Genomic DNA, 14,775 nt, shown 5'->3' with positions numbered 1-14,775 from the left:
AGTCTATACACTACACGGTCAGCTGCTGCGAACTATAGGCGCCGCCATATTGGCCTTGGCTGCTCTGACGAACGCCTTTCACTTTATACCCTACTCCGCGGCCGACCGTCACGCGACATGCGACACACAGACGAAAAAGTTTGAGACGATGTAATAAAAGTTTCACTTCAAAACTGCAAGATATACTCCTGTAGTTCGAGTGGTAACACTCAAAAACAGACTAGAAACAGGGTAGATAGATATGTTTACTCCTACCAATCTATCGGCAATCTTCAGTCTGCTATCCGAAGTCATTAAAACTAAGATCGCACTCAGAGCCCGTTAAATAATAGTACTTATAACAATAACGCCATTATCAAGTACGAACTAGCTATCCCGGGAGAACGTAAAACATTAATTCGTCCGAGGTTTTAATAGTATCCAAGTCGGGACTCCAACTTAATCTCACTTCATCAAACTTGAAGTTTAAAAGGCGTGAAACACTCCGGTAACTGTTGCAGTTTTAAAACTGTGTCGAGACTCGTGCGGTTTTCTGTAACAACTTTTGCTGTCGCACCGCACCTAACGGTAGTGCGAAAACTCCTTTTTATCTTGCGTGAATTCGTTCACCTTTTGAGAAGTTTTGTTTAATCATTTTTATTCTTCAAATATAAAGAATTAACAACTTTAACAAAGTGATGACTAGAGCATTACTTTCTGTTTTATTGGCCTACATGGGTTAATAATAATAATAATAATGTTTTTATTGCAAGTAACCATGACTCATACAAATTGTTAGTAAGACTTACACCTATGTTAGTAGTTATATTTACATCACAATGAATTACTGTCGTTACATCCCATGGGAGATGGCACCACAGCGACCCATGTATACACAGTCCAGCCTGCTTTTGATCATGCTCAGGATACTGTTGGAGCTGGCCCTCACTCTGCTTACCAGAGATGCACACCTCTTACGCATGGTAGCGTAAAAACAATCTATGTGCGCGTCTGCAAACATCCCTGATACGCTACAAAAACGGGGTAGCACCACAAGCACCCTAAACGCGTTATTATATTGAACACGAAGAGCGTTGTACGATCTTTGAGTATATCCAGCCCACAAGCCGATTAATGGACACACGCCTCACCTGACGTTAAATGGTTATCAAACCCTGTAAATGTCACAAGCTATAGCTATGGCATCTGCGGTGCATGAAAAGTTTATTGAATGTGGCCCTAGAAAAAATGAATATCTTGTAATTTAGTTTTAATAAGTCATTGAAATAGTTACCCAACAGTGTTGCCAATGCTGTGTGCGTTTTAATTGACTGGATATGGTTTAAGGGAGAATATTATTATGAATGCGTATAAATCTTAACAATATTAATTGATTTAATGTACTACTACGACGGTAAGAGTAACGCCATCTATCGCCGAATAGTCGAACGAATATCGAAGAATCTAGTAGCACATAGAACGCTCGAGACGTACAACACACATCATCCTTAACTTTTGTGGAATATTCTCGACGATTCTAGGGATTTCATCTCGACTATAAAAGCGTTGCAGAGATGGCACGCAGTCAGTCAGTAATCGGAACTACTCGAAGCGAAACAACGAACGGATCACCTGAAGCGAAGCAGAAGAAGTGAATTGAGAATTTTAAAGTGTTTGTTGAGTGTTAAGTGTTCCAAGTGTTGAATACAGTTTCTAATTTATACTTCGGTGGAATTTTATTTATCCCGAACCCCAGCGCGTAACAGTACTAAGCAAATACGACATAAATATAGTCGTCAGGTTTGACCCTCGTGAACTCACCTACTTTTTAGGTTAGCTATATAAGCGGCAGCTTAGGTAGGAAAATAAAAAAAAACGAATTCTGAAAAGAGTCCTAGCAAACAGCTTTTTGGAGGCAGAATAGGCAGACATGGATAGAATGCTCCACCACTGGCGCGGGTATCGCCTTATCGCAAAAAAACAAAAAGGTAATGGCCTTTTACGGCTCCTAGAATGTTTCAAATACAGACCGTATAACCAATACCGTCTTTACCATAAGGGCACACAGGGCCCGTGCCCAGGGCCCCCATTCTGAGGGGGCCCCGAAGAACCGACAATTTGGTTACCAGTTGTAGTCGAGAGCGGTCATTTTCGCAGCTTAAGAGAATAAAAAATGAATTGCGAACAACAATGTTACAAGAACGGCTGAGTAATTTGTCAATTATGGGCATAGAAAGTGATATCCTTAAAAAAATTGACTTTAAAGATATAATGGAATATTTTGCTCAATAGAAATCTCGAAAGAAACCATTATCGTAATCGTAACCAAAAAACCAGCAGCGTTCTAATATAATTAATATTATTATATCATACTGTATTTGATTACCTATGATAAATGGTCATACTCAATAAAAAAATGTTATTATAATTCGCTTTTTTTTACTTTCCAAAAGGGCCTCAAATTCTTGTGTGCCCAAGGCCCCCCCAGCCTAGTTTAAGACGTCCCTGCTTATAACCGGCTCACGGTATTCGTCTAAAGCAAACAGGATAATCCACTTTCTATTACGGAAAGAAAAACAATAATCAATTGTAAGTTGTTTAACTGAATCGATGCATTCTAAGAATTCACTATACGGATCTTTCGTTTCCAATAAACATAAAATGTCGAAGTAATGAATACTGAGAAAAAAGGTAGTAGTCGGAAACCGCAAAAACTGTTCTGTATTCCAAAGCGACGCCACCGCGGCGCTATATTCCGGAAACAGGGACGTACCTACTCCGAAACAGAGTAATATATATAATAAATATTAATAACGTTAATAAAGGTTTTTTTGATTGCTTAAAATACGTTAAAATAAAAAAGCATACAAAATGAATAGCAAAAAACTAAAACTGCGTTGTAAAAATGCTTTTTAGAAACACATAATCTTGAATTGCAACGTCTATATTTACCTAAATTCAGATTTAGATTTACAATACAAAGAGATCACTGAATTTGTTGGTGAACACAAAATGTAGGTACATAATATATGTTAAATATTGATTTGCGTATCCTTTTATTTATTTATGATAAACACAAAAAACAAGGCAATACTTACTTTCTTTAAGAAACATTTATACAGTTATTTATTTATTTAATTATACGTGTATACGTAACATTAGCATGTCGGTGACGCGAGCCCATAACCGATTTTCTCCTACCAAAAAGTGCTCAACGCGGCTAAGGGTTATTATCACTGTAGGTGTTTACGCATCAACTCCTCTTTCGCAAAGTCGGGAAAGACGCAGGCAGCGCGGCGAGGGAGGGGGCAGCAAACCGACAGAACGGCAAGCTCCGCGACGCGGACAAAACAAACAACCACCTTCACTTCTGAACGGGACTCAACAGCTACAAGACGCGCAATATTATGTACAATATTACTTCATGTTGAACCAAAAATAATTTAATACTATTTTATAATTTAACGGCAGACTTCACAAACCACCAAAGAAAGAAATCACAAAGGAAATACAGTCTGAGAAATTCAAAATCAACAACAGTAGGATTGGTAAGAACGGAACTTATGAAAAAAGATGTGAAACGGAGCGTTAAGATGTGAGTGAGAGAAAACGGAAAGAAAGAGAGAAGAGAATGATAGACAGAATGACAGAGAAAAGGAAGATGGCGAGAACGGTTGAAAAATGAGCAAGACGTAATAAAAGTGTTAATTATTAATTATTATTATAACAGGAGATTTTGGAATAGTGGAAGTTTTATTTTATGCGCTGCGATCCCTATTTTACATCACTAAAAAAATGCAGCTGACCAACGGATTCACGATCGGTCGCGGTCACAGGGCTCCGTCCTGAGTACGACCCTGGAACAGGGAGGAATAAAAACGTCGCCAACTTTCAATATAATTAGTACGGCACCTTTTCAATTGGTCCCCGAACTTCGACTGCGAGTTCTTCAACTCGACTTGATTTTATAACGACGTGCCACGAAAATTAATTGATTTTGTACTCTGATAGTTCTGTGTTTCTGCTATATTTTTATATTTTACAGAATTTCTGTAAATTAAACGGTTGTCTGGAAGAGATCGCTTTTAGCGATAAGACCGCCTATTGTACATATGTGCTTTTTGACTGTTTTTTTGAATGTAAATTGTGTTGGTGTGCAATAAAGTGTATTCTCTCTCTCTCTCTCTCTCTCTCTGTTTTTCGATTAACATTAAGATTTAGCTGCACAGTTATGAAGCGACAATATAATTAGTCACGCATCGTTTTCAATCTTTTTCACCGTGTCCAACATTTTGTATGACAATAAAATTTTGAAATTTTTTTATAATAAAAAATTAAAAATTACAGAATACAAAAATGGATGAAGTAAAAGGAACGGCAACATAAGACACAAAAAAGTCCCTCCCGACTTTTGTAAGACGTTGGATTGGAAATAAATTGTAAAATCGTAAAGTTGTAAAATTTATGCCAAATCCCTGTCTATGCAGCATGATAAAAGGACATGATGCGTTGATTCCACGTAATGTTGGATTAGGTCAACAATAACATTTTGTGTGACAACACAATAAGAATACAATCACCTTGAGACATAAGGTCGTTTTTTGGAGTTTAGATTTTGAAATATCTCGCCAAGTCGCACAAGACAAGCAGCTATTGTCCAACTAAGGAGAGTGCGTTGCCGCAGTATATGCCACGTACCTACAGAAATAAAAAAAACCAAACGCGAAACCATGAGCAGTTGACGCTAAATACATATTTCTTAAAAAAAATGATGTGGGTGCAACTTGGTGCACGTGAAAGAAGTGAAACTTCTTTGGCGTTGTGTAGTATTGTTGTTTTCTTAATTTTTCATCCTTAAATCAAATTTTTCTTATAATAGGGAATAGGGAAAGCTGTGTATGTGTCCACCGCTTATATATATTTTAAATCTTACATATATAAAAGAACGTCGTGTTAGTTACACTATTTATAACTCAAGAACGGCAGAGCTGATTTGGCTGAAAATTGGTGGGGAGGTAGCTTAGAACCAGGAGAAGGACATAGGATACTTTTTATTACGTTGCCGTAGGACGTGACATAAAACGTGGTATATCAAAACGCAACTGATATGCAATAACAAAACGCAACTGACAGCTAAACGTAATGTAGTCTATGGTTAATTAAAGTAGAATTTTGAAGTTGACCGGTTGATGTGTTTGTTTCGAGTTTCTATTAGCTTATAGTGCCGAGATAGGTAATAAAAATGACCAATACGATCAAATCTTTCCCGACGAAGCCGTAATGCAACTAGGATTCGAAACATTGCGAGTGAACGGACTGAAGAAGAACAAGAAAATATAATAATAATAAAAACAGCTAAAATACATGGCCAATAAAGTATTATTAAAATACTTGCTTTTTTTAATTTACGTTAATTACCCAAATAAAAATTTTACCTTGATAAAATCAAAAGTCTGCTCATTTATTGCCTCTAAGGCGGAACAAAGTTCGCCGGGTCACCTAGTTATTTAATGAAAAAAAAATTTTTTAATCCTTCTTTAAAAATAAAATATTAAATTGTTAACATGTTACTGCCATCTACAGGAGCAATGAGAAACTAATAGCAAGCCATCTAGTGGTCGACGCCCGTTAACAGAATCTGTATAAGAAAAACAACCTAACTCGCCTTCTCACGCTCGAGTAGTTCGCAAGACGCTCTGTTTATTTTCTCACTCACGCATTTCCTAAATTGTATCTTTTCTCTGTAGCCGTAACGAATATGTCGGGAGTTAAATTTTACTCTGAATGCGCCTAAAGAAGTTTAACTTCAAAAGCTTTGCAATTAAAATCGACCTATCGCCAACAGTACACAATATGCATCCCAGAGTTAAATAAACAAATTCTCATATTAAAATTCAAAAGTCGTAAACATTTAACAAAAACATTTCTCTGTGAAGTATGCTTCTGTTCGTAATATCCCCTAGTCTGCAATATGTTGCACTACCAAAGAACTACTACATTACACTACAATTACAGTTAATGTTACCAGAAATAAGACAAAATCAGGAATTTTCAGTAAAATTTTATCGAGGTTTCAGGAATTTATCGAGGTTTTTTTTTTGATTTTTTTTTTATTGCTTAGATAGGTGGACGAGCTCACAGCCCACTTGGTGTTAAGTGGTTACAAGAGCCCATAGACATCTACAACGTAAATGCGCCACCCACCTTGAAATATAAGTTCTAAAGTCTCAGTATAGTTACAACGGCTGCCCTGCCCTTCAAACCGAAACGTATTACTGCTTCACGGCAGAAATAGGCGGGATGGTGGTACCTACCCGCGCGGACTCAAATCGTCGTCATAGATCGTCGTCGAATGCTAATGTCGATTCCGGAGGACGTTTTTTGAACTCCTAACCTGGTAGGATAATAAGACTGACGCAGAGCATATTAGATCCATCCCGCTGTCCCCAATTAACGGTGGTAAGGCGTCTTGTGAGCCCACACAGATAAGTACCACCTTACCTATTTCTCCCGTGAAGCAATAATGCGTTTCGGTTTGAAGGTTGGGACAGCTGTTATACTGTAAAAAATTGAGACTTAGAAGTCAATTCTCAAGGTGGTTGCCAGCATTTACGTTTTTTAATGTCTATGGGCTTCAATAACCACTTAACACCAGGTCATTCCGATTTGAGCAACCGACGCGCGTGGACGTGCTCATTGTTCGTTCGATTGCCCGACCTCGGTTCGTGGCACATCTGGCGTCCAAGTGTTTTGTCGGAAGTGACTACCGGTGATAATAGATCATTGTTCGTGGCACATCTGTGGCCCAAGTGTTTCTCGGAATTTGTACCTGCGCCTAATTGCAAGGCATTGCCGCCCGGGAACTGTGCAGGTGTTCTATTCACTCTAATTCTATTCTATTTATTCTATTCACTAAAATTTCTAAAATTCCTAGAATCGCTTCGGCCAATTTAGTGTTACCGACACAGGGGCCTCGCCGCAAGGCGAGCGCGTGTTTAAGTCCCGGGGCAGCCCCCCCTGGGCAGTCCGAAGAAATGGAGTTTTCTCCAACCAACACACTGCTCGCGGAATTCTTAAGCGAGAAATACCCGGCCCTCGAATCAGAATTTTTAGCTTACAAAGCTAAACGCGCCGTGAACTGTTCTGCCGTGCCCGCCGCGCCCGTCGTTTCCGCCACGCCTGCCGTTCCCGCGTCCCCTGCAAGCGCGCGCAAAACTCCCGCGCCGTACACCGCAGCCTCCGTCGCGCCCAGCACACCCGTGTCCCCCATACTGTCGCGAAAAACTCCCGCGTCTACCGCGGCAGCTTCCATTCTACCTCAGCGATCATCTGCGGCTTCCGTCGCGTCCGCCGCTCCCGCGCCTTCCTCCTCGTCCTCCGACTCTGACTCGGATATGGAGGTTGACCTCGTTCCCGCCTCATTAACAGATGGATTCACCCTCGTGCAAAAGGGTAAGAAGCGCGCCGCGGAGTCCCGAGCTTCCGCGGCCACTAAAATAAGCAAAGCCGCGAACGCGTCGCGCCCCCGCCCTCCGACCCCCGTCGCTCCCTGTCCCCGTGCCACGCCGTCGCCGCGCCCGGTGGCACAAACGAGAAATCAGGCCCCTCCTCCGTTGATTCTTCAAGAGAAGGCTGCTTGGGACCGTGTCTCCCTGGCCCTTAAGGCCAAGAACATAAATTTTGTCAGTGCCCGTAACCTCGCGAACGGGATACAGATAAAAGTAGCAACATCCGACGACCATAGGGCCCTCTCAAGCTACCTCCGAAAGGAGCGTATAAGTTATCATACGTATACGCTCCAGGAGGAGCGTGAGCTCCGTGCAGTCATACGTGGCATCCCCAAGGAGTTAGATGCCGAGCTCGTAAAGGCCGACCTACTCGAACAAGGCCTACCCGTAAACTCCGTGCACCGCATGCACACAGGACGCGGGAGGGAGCCATACAATATGGTTCTCGTCGCCCTCCAGTCTACCCCCGAGGGTAAGCAAATCTTTAACGTTCGAACGGTCTGTAGGCTTTCCGGAATCACCGTGGAAACCCCTCATAAAAAAGGCACTCCGAGCCAGTGCCACAATTGTCAGTTGTACGGGCATTCTTCCCGTAATTGTCACGCGCGTCCTCGATGCGTCAAGTGTTTGGACGATCACGCCACGACTCTTTGCATTCGCGATCAAAAAACCGCGACGGAACCACCTAGCTGCGTCCTGTGCCGAACACAGGGTCACCCCGCGAATTACCGTGGATGCCCCCGAGCCCCTAAAATAAATCGCCGCGTCGCGCGCCAAAACCGCCTCCGAGCTTCCGGCCCTGACATCAAAGCCACGGCACCCTCTGTGCCGAAGGCTAAGCCTGCCTTCGTGCCGGCGCCGGTGCCCAGCGGCTCGGCCTGGGCTAAACCGTTGCCGTACACGAACACGGCTGTAGCTCCCTTACACGCGCCGATCGTTATCGCGTCCGTTTATCTTCCACCGGATAAGATCGTTCTAAGCAGTGATATCGAGGCGCTGCTCGGCATGGGAAGCTCTGTCATTCTGGCGGGCGACCTAAATTGTAAACACGTCAGGTGGAACTCACACACCACAACCCCGAATGGCAGGCGGCTTGACGCGTTAGTCGATGATCTCGCCTTCGATATCGTCGCTCCGCTAACCGCGACTCACTACCCGCTAAATATCGCGCATCGCCCGGATATACTCGACATAGCGTTATTAAAAAACGTAACTCTGCGCTTACACTCGATCGAAGTAGTTTCAGAGTTAGATTCAGACCACCGTCCCGTCGTTATGAAGCTCGGTCGCGCTCCCGATTCCGTTCCCGTCACGAGGACTGTGGTGGATTGGCACACGCTGGGCATCAGCCTGGCTGAATCTGATCCACCATCGCTCCCGTTTAACCCGGACTCTACCCCGTCTCCTCAGGATACCGCTGAAGCCATAGACATCTTAACGTCACACATCACCTCGACATTAGATAGGTCATCGAAACAAGTTGTAGCTGAGGACTTCCTTCACCGCTTCAAATTGTCCGACGATATTAGGGAACTCCTTAGAGCTAAGAACGCCTCGATACGCGCCTACGACAGGTATCCTACCGCGGAAAATCGTATTCGAATGCGTGCCCTACAACGCGACGTAAAGTCTCGCATCGCCGAAGTCCGAGATGCCAGATGGTCTGATTTCTTAGAAGGACTCGCGCCCTCCCAAAGGTCTTACTACCGCTTAGCTCGTACTCTCAAATCGGATACGGTAGTAACTATGCCCCCCCTCGTAGGCCCCTCAGGCCGACTCGCGGCGTTCGATGATGATGAAAAAGCAGAGCTGCTGGCCGATACATTGCAAACCCAGTGCACGCCCAGCACTCAATCCGTGGACCCTGTTCATGTAGAATTAGTAGACAGTGAGGTAGAACGCAGAGCCTCCTTGCCACCCTCGGATGCGTTACCACCCGTCACCCCGATGGAAGTTAAAGACTTGATCAAAGACCTACGTCCTCGCAAGGCTCCCGGTTCCGACGGTATATCTAACCGCGTTATTAAACTTCTACCCGTCCAACTCATCGTGATATTGGCATCTATTTTCAATGCCGCTATGGCGAACTGTATCTTTCCCGCGGTGTGGAAAGAAGCGGACGTTATCGGCATACATAAACCCGGTAAACCAAAAAATCATCCGACGAGCTACCGCCCGATTAGCCTCCTCATGTCTCTAGGCAAACTGTATGAGCGTCTGCTCTACAAACGCCTCAGAGACTTCGTCTCATCCAAGGGCATTCTCATCGATGAACAATTCGGATTCCGTACAAATCACTCATGCGTTCAACAGGTGCACCGCCTCACGGAGCACATTCTTGTGGGGCTTAATCGACCAAAACCGCTATACACGGGAGCTCTCTTCTTCGACGTCGCAAAAGCGTTCGACAAAGTCTGGCACAATGGTTTGATTTTCAAACTATTCAACATGGGCGTGCCGGATAGTCTCGTGCTCATCATACGGGACTTCTTGTCGAACCGCTCTTTTCGATATCGAGTCGAGGGAACCCGCTCCTCCCCACGACCTCTCACAGCTGGAGTCCCGCAAGGCTCTGTCCTCTCACCCCTCCTATTTAGCTTATTCGTCAACGACATTCCCCGGTCGCCGCCGACCCATTTAGCTTTATTCGCCGACGACACGACTGTTTACTATTCTAGTAGAAATAAGTCCCTAATCGCGAAGAAGCTTCAGAGCGCAGCCCTAGCCCTAGGACAGTGGTTCCGAAAATGGCGCATAGACATCAACCCAGCGAAAAGTACTGCGGTGCTATTTCAGAGGGGAAGCTCCACACGGATTTCCTCCCGTATTAGGAGGAGGAATCTCACACCCCCGATTACTCTCTTTAGTCAATCCATACCCTGGGCCAGGAAGGTCAAGTACCTGGGCGTTACCCTGGATGCATCGATGACATTCCGCCCGCATATAAAATCAGTCCGTGACCGTGCCGCGTTTATTCTCGGTAGACTCTATCCCGTGATCTGTAAGCGGAGTAAAATGTCCCTTCGGAACAAGGTGACACTTTACAAAACTTGCATAAGGCCCGTCATGACTTACGCGAGTGTGGTGTTCGCTCACGCGGCCCGCACACACATAGACACCCTTCAATCTCTACAATCCCGCTTTTGCAGGTTAGCCGTCGGAGCTCCGTGGTTCGTGAGGAACGTTGACCTACACGACGACCTGGGCCTCGAATCAATTCGGAAATACATGAAGTCAGCGTCGGAACGATACTTCGATAAGGCTATGCGTCATGATAATCGCCTTATCGTTGCCGCCGCTGACTACTCCCCGAATCCTGATCATGCAGGAGCCAGTCACCGTCGACGCCCTAGACACGTCCTTACGGATCCATCAGATCCAATAACCTTTGCATTAGATGCCTTCAGCTCTAATACTAGGGGCAGGCTTAGGGACCCCGGTAACCGTACTCGTCGAACTCGACAAAGAGGTCGACGTGCAACCTAACCTATGCATCAGCCCGCTGAGTTTCTCGCCGGATCTTCTCAGCGGGTCGCGATTCCGATCCGGTAGTAGATTCATTCGCGAAACAATTGCTCTTGAGTTGTTAGGTCTCCTTCGGAGGCGCTCGGGCAGTTGTTAGCAAATCCCGCCCCTCTTGGCTGAGCCTTTGCTCGCCCACCTGTCCTGGTGAAACTGGAAAGGCCTTCGGGCCACCAGTAAACATTCAATCATAAAAAAAAAAAAAAAAAATAACACCAGGTATCAAGCAGATGCTGAAATCGTCCCGCATCTAAGCAATGATAGAGAGAGAGAGAGAGAGAGAGAGAGAGAGAGAGAGAGAGAGAGAGAGAGAGAGAGAGAGTATTCTTTGTTGTACACCAAAAAACAAATAAACAGTGCGATACATTAAACACAAAAAAGTACAATTGGCTGTCTTATCGCTAAGAGCGATCTCCATATAAGTATATATGTATGTATATAAGCCGAAATCTGAAGCTCGTTCAAACAACGACAGTTTTAACTTTTAATTACTCAACGAAACGGAACAAAGATGTGAATGCTTCATGTATGAAATACACAGAACGGTATTACCGAAAGAAAACATTCAGAATTCTCGATTTTTCTATGTGAACAACCCCTAACGTGCATTTAATATATTTCGCTATGATGTTTTTGTTTGTTACATACGAATAAACTTACATTTTTATCGTGTACAGACAAATGTATAGAAGTGAATTCTAAGGTTGTGCTCAATTTGTAGTTCACGTATAAGACGCGATGTGCATTCGTGTCGAACGATGCGACCGTGCCGATGTTCGAATCCCGCAGGCATTTTACAAAATTTTCTTTAAGCACTTTTATACGTCTTCACAATTATAATCTAAGTAGATCCAGGAGGAGGGGTTTCGGCCTGAATATGCGCGATAATGACCAGACAATTACACAATTGTTTAATACATGACGAAAAGACTTAGCGTCCGCACAGTCTTTGTAAAATGTTTCATTTCAATAAAACAATAACACATTCATCTCTATTTATTATTGTCTATCGGAGCAGTAGCGAATTTCACGAATGACCTCCACAATGAAGGTATCGTGTAATCTATCGTGTTATCAAAATCAAACACGTCATTTTGGATCCTCCCGATCAACCAACGGAGCTTTTAGGTACCCCAAGCACCGGTCATCGTTCTCGTCGAACTCGTCGCTTGCGACAAAGGGCTCGGTTTTTTTTTTATTTTTATTGCTTTTGTATGCAGACGGGCATACGGCCCACCTGATGGTGAGTGGTTACCGTCACCCATGGACTTCAGCAATGCCAGGGGCAGAGCCAAGCCGCTGCCTACAAAGTAAATGTGAGTGTATGGTATGAATGTAGTGGTGAGTAAATTAACCCATAGGTACAGCCCATTGTGTTTCTGGCCGGATCTTCTTAGTGGGTCATGTTTTCGATCCGGTGGTAGATTCTGCAAAGCACTGCTCTTGCTAGGATTAGTGCTAGCAACAACGTCAAGTTTGAGCCCCGTGAGCGCACCTACTAGCTCGGAGAATCTAGAAAAACCCCTCGAAGTTACTAGATTAGGTAAGAAAAAAAAAAAAAACCTTGTGCTAATATTGTCGCCCGAGACTTAACGTCGAAAGACAATCAGTTTAAAATAACAGTTCCCTCTAAACCTTCCGACCGTGCAAACCTTTCTGTGCAACCCATGCTTCAAGCTTCGGAAATCTTTATGAAGTATTTTTGGGTAGTTCCAGGTTGGTGTAATAAAAAAGATGTGTGGTGTCGTGGGACACCGGATAGAAACGAAGTTCTTTATTATAAAAATATTAATTTTAAGTTCTATTCGAGGTATAAAGAAAATAAAACTGGAGATTTCCCAACAACCCACGGTCATTCGGTAACGTGCGAACTTTTTTATTGTGGTACACTTCATTCACGGTTGTTTGCATAAGAGTTAGTGTATTGCGCAAACGAACGCTCTGAGATCGTGGTCAATGAATGTACGTTATTACAAAGTTAAGTCGTACACTGTGTGCATTACTAATAAAAATTTTACGTTACGGACGTTTTTTCCCGGTTAGGGTACCCCTTCGCATCGTCCCATAAGGAGCTTCGTTCCAAAACTCTCTCTCTCTCTCTTCCTTCATATTCATCCCACTTGGTGGTGGGGTCAGCGTTCCTTATTTTTCTACTCCATTTCGCTCTATCCTCGACATCCTCGTCGGTTTCTCTTCTCCTCCAGCACTACATCTTCCCATCTTCTCGGGTTTAGTAAAAAAACATTTATACATAAAAGTATGCGTTCCTCTTATGGTATTTGACAATGAACAGAATATGGGTCGCGACGCACGTTCTTCCGCTAGCTTCCTGACTTCATGTATAAATTATGATGATACACGCTTACGGAGAAATTTGGTTCCGTACTAAATTAAATAAGTCTGACTTCTGAATAGTCAATTAAGAATCACTCTTCGGTTAATCAGACACATCTAGAACAAATATATAAAAAGTTCGAATCAAAAAATTAGCTCTAAAGCTTAAACAGACTTTAATATTGATGATGGGCAATGTTAGCTTGATGATTAAAAAATTAAATCCTAATTAACAAATAGTGAATTTTAATTTTTATTGGTTTTCAATTACCGAGCTTTGTACTAAAGATTTTTCATTGAAATCAGAACAACATGCGGATTTCGATACCAAAACACATCTACGTCATGTTATTGAGGCAGTGCTTCACAAAGGCTATTTTTGTCGATAAATCTGTGTGTATTTTTTGTTGATTTAACAGATATAATTTTCACGAAGATTAAATATACAGGGAATAAGCCCAATCTTGTGAAATACGTTAAATAGACTTGCATATTAACTAAAAGGTAAACGCGAAAATAAACAAAAAACTATAGAATAGAACTATAGAAGAACAGAAAGATAACCTTAAGCCATCATACATCCAGACCTTACTGAATTTAAAAACAATGTAAAATAAGTGCAACCTCATGAAACACATTCAATACTGCCCAGCTTGGAGATGATGTCTCAATTTATCTCAGAGTGAAATTCAAGAAAAACAATTATCTTAAAAAAAAAAATGGTATTTTGTTTTTTTTTTTTTCTTGAACGTTTTATGAGTCTGTTTTAAGATCAGAGCGGTATCCTAATATGCAAATGCTCAAGGTATCCGTCCTTACGCGGCGGGTCGCCGGCCCTGTATGTCATAAAAATATCATAGTACATGAATGCCTTAATGCTCCCCTGGCAATACTTGGATAGGGTTGCCAAATCAAAATATAGCGAACATATTTTTTGGAATACCGGTATAAACAGTCCTAAATAATTTGCGTTGTGATAGATATACCAACGTTGTAAGCTCTCTTCTTCTATATCGTTCCCTCGCTGCTGAGGATCGCGACCACATGTAACGTTCCTCCACTGTGTTCGATCATGAGTGGCATGGACCGCATGGCACAGACTACCATCAAGTGCTTCTCTTACTAGATCTGACCATCTGGCTGGTTTTCTAAATCGTTGTAAGCTACTGTGACCTAAAGCTAAGACGATCAATCCACGTATCTTTGGCACTGCATCTTCTGTCTCTCTCACTCAGTCATGCTGCATATCTGTCATTTATCCATTCATTTCGTTTCTCTAAATAGCTATACATATAAATAAAGTTGGAGTGACTGTTTATAATATTGAAATAACCGCTTTTTACTACATGCATAATGATATAAGGAGTAACTTAGGCTACTTTTTTTAGATCAGCTTCGCCCCACGGCGTCACCCGCGGGTTAGATCGCGGGA

This window comes from Bombyx mori, chromosome 25, assembly GCF_030269925.1.
Source record: "Bombyx mori chromosome 25, ASM3026992v2".
NCBI lineage: Eukaryota > Metazoa > Arthropoda > Insecta > Lepidoptera > Bombycidae > Bombyx > Bombyx mori.
This window is presented reverse-complemented; position numbering follows the sequence as displayed.